This window comes from Lagenorhynchus albirostris, chromosome 4, assembly GCF_949774975.1.
Source record: "Lagenorhynchus albirostris chromosome 4, mLagAlb1.1, whole genome shotgun sequence".
Lineage (NCBI taxonomy): Eukaryota > Metazoa > Chordata > Mammalia > Artiodactyla > Delphinidae > Lagenorhynchus > Lagenorhynchus albirostris.
This window is the reverse complement of record NC_083098.1, coordinates 103,791,477-103,794,883: the sequence shown is the minus strand read 5'-3', so window position 1 is coordinate 103,794,883 and position 3,407 is coordinate 103,791,477.

The following is a 3,407-nucleotide window of genomic DNA, read 5'->3' as shown; positions in this document are numbered from 1 at the left end:
CCCTGGTGTGGCTCTGATTTACTTATATATTATTATAAACCCAGTGATGCTATAACTTGTCTCTTCTGGCTGTGTTATATGAACTAAGTAATTAAGTTGGATTTCAATGTTAATGATCACTTTGGGGCACTCAGTGATGAGCTTATGAGTTTGTGAGGCGGTACTATTATCCCCACATTATAGATGAGGAAAATGAGGCACAAGATGGGGGTTAGTAACATGCCAGCAATGTCACCAAGCTAATAAGTGGGAGAGCAGAAAGCAGTAGAGCTTTCTTTTTTTTTTTAAATAAATTTATTTATTTATTTTATTTTTGGCTGTGTTGGGTCTTTGTTGCTGCCCGCGGGCTTTCTTTAGTTGCGGCGAGCAGGGGCTTCTCATTGCGGAGGCTTCTCTTGTTGCAGAGAGCTGGCTCTAGGCACGCAAGCTTCAGTAATTATGACACTTGGGCTCAGTAGCTGTGGCACGCGGGCCCTAGAGCACAGGCCCAGTAGTTGTGGCGTACAGGCTTTGTTGCTCCGTGGCATGTGGGGTCTTCCCGGACCAGGGCTCAAACCCGCGTCCCCTGCCTTGGCAGGCGGATTCTTAACCACTGCGCCACCAGGGAAGTCCTAGAGCTTCCTTCTAAATCTGCACAAGTGGAATTTTGATTGGTTTTAGTTCCAGGTGGTAAGCAAATAGTTTACCCATTGACAGTCCCTTTTATGGTCTTCTTCTTTCAGTATTTCCAAATAAATTCCACATCCATTCAAGTCCCTGAACTGAAAGCATTGCAGTGGAACAATTAAGAATGCCAGCTCTGGAGGCAGACTGCCTGGGTTTAAATTTTTTAAGTATTTTTATTTTTATTATATTTTATAAATTTATTTTATTTATTTTTGGGGCTGCATTGGGTCTTCGTTGCTGTGCGCGGGCTTTCTCTAGTTGCAGCGAGCTAGGTCTTCTCTTGAGCACGGGCTCTGCGTGTGCAAACTTCAGTAGTTGTGGCGCGCGGGCTCAAGAGCTCAGGCTCAATAGTTCGGTGCAGGCTTAGTCGCTCCACGGCATGTGGGATCTTTCCGGACCAGGGCTCGAACCCGTGTCCCCTGCATTGGCAGGCGGATTCTTAACCACTGCGCCACCAGGGAAGCCCTGGGGTTAAATTTCTGCTACATTTGTATTGGGTGAATCAAATTACCCACAAATAGGATCTATTTTTTTTTTAAGACTTTGACAACGTTTGACAGTTTTTTTTAATTGGAGTTATTTTTAACATTTAATATTTTAAAAACTTGACACGTAAATGGATATTATGTGTCTAAACTGGCTTTTAGAGAGGGAATGACAATGGACATGCATATCCATGTTAATAAATAACATGAATTTAAATTAATTAAAATCAGGCAGGAATAGTGTGTAAACACAGGTTCCTCTGGGTATCTATATCCAGAAGCTACTTCAGCAGGAAAGATGGAAACGGAGAGGTGGAATTACCGGCTTGTGAAAGGAAACTAAAAACATTTAGATTTCTTCTGTGTGATTCTCAGAAGACCAAATAGGGATTTGACCTTTCTATCAAAGGCTTTTTATAAGTAAAAGAACAATAGAACTCTTGTGTTTACTAGAGTGTGAGATACAAAAGGCATGGTTGTAGTCCTAGATTCTTGTGCTTATCTAATCTGGTTGAGATGAAATTTAGTTGCCACTGCTGGTGCATCTGGCTACCAGGTACTCACAAAACCTTGGTGGATCCTTAGAATGATGTTCCAGAGACTGGTGGTATAATCTGCATCTAAATCACTAAGGAAAAGGCAGGGCTTGAGAGAGCTGTGGCTTCAGAGAGCAGCAAATCCAAAGCAGCGGTTTAGAATACAGTAGTGTTAAAAGATAGCTGAAGTAAGAAATCCAGAATTCAAGCAGCCCTATGGCCATTGGAAACCCAGGAGTAAAATGTAAAATGGTTCCACTGCTCTATTTTTCATTGTATACAATAGTTACATTTTTAATTAAAATATTATTTATGTTAACATAATCGGCTTATTTTTACATGAATATATTTTTAAAATTCTGTTTTAATATTTACCTATTATTTTTAATTAATAGGTAAATATTGCCCAACATAACTCCCATAAACAAAAACATTTGGAGTCCTCAATAATTTTTTAGGAGTGTAAAGGAGTCCAAAAACGTTTGAGAACTGCTGGAGTACACTAAGTTCCCTCATGGCATTCTATTTGTGTTCAATTAAATATTTATTATGTCTGTTTTACGCCACGCACAGTTCTGGGTGTTGGGAATACAGGTGAACAAGACAGGCAGGCCCTGATCACATAGATCTTGTTTTCCAGTTCGCGTGTTGTGTGCGTGTGTGCATGTCTGCAAGGCAACTTAGTCAGTGAAGAAGAAAAATGAAAAAGATAATTTCAGGTAAGTGTTCAAGTGCTGTAAAGAAAATTAAACAGGGTGAAATGGCTGGGAGTGTGGGTCCAATCAGACTGACGCTGGGAAGGTGACTTTTGATCTGAGACCTGACTGGCAATGGGAAGCCTCTGTTTTTTCTTTACTTCTGCCTGCCTCACTCACTCTGGCCCTGCTGGCCTCTCTGTAGCTCCTTAAATATGCCAGGCAGTTTCCTTCTTCAAGCCCCCCCCCCCCCGTGTAGAAAACTTTCCTAATTAAACTTTACTCTAGTCACTCCAGTGCAGATCTCCTGAGAGAGGCCTTCTCCAACCACCCATCTAAAATCCATCACTTGGGACTTCCCTGGTGGCGCAGTGGTTAAGAATCCGCCTGCCAACGCAGGGGATACGGGTTTGATCCCGGGTCCAGGAAGATCCCACATGCCACGGAGCAACTAAGCCCATCCGTGCGCCACAGCTACTGAGCTTGCGCACCCTAGACCCCACGCTCCAAAACAAGAGAAGCCACTGCAATGAGAAGCCCCTGCACCACAACGAAGAGCGGCCTCCGCTGACCACAACTAGAGAACACCCGCATGCAGCAATGAAGACCCAATGCAGGCCCCAAAAAAACTTAATAAAATCCAACATTAGTCATCCCCTTACTGGGCTTTATTTTCCTTCTTGGCACTTATCTCTACATGATTTCACTCTATATATGTACATGTTTATTGATCTCTCTCCCACAAAACAATGGTAAACTCTCCAAGGGCAGAAACTTGGGGTGATTGCTATAACCCTCAGATCAGTAAATAGAGCCTGGGACATGGAAGGCTCAACAGATATGCTGGATGATAACTGTAAAGTTAATTAATAATGAAAAAATATTTAGCTTCTGAAAAGTTGAATAAGCAAATGTTTTTAAAAAAAGATTAGCATAGTGACTTTCTTTGATGTAACCATAAATATCTAAAGCAAATAGCTCCCAGCACATAAGACAGGGAGCCTCAACAATGTTAAGCCGGTTTT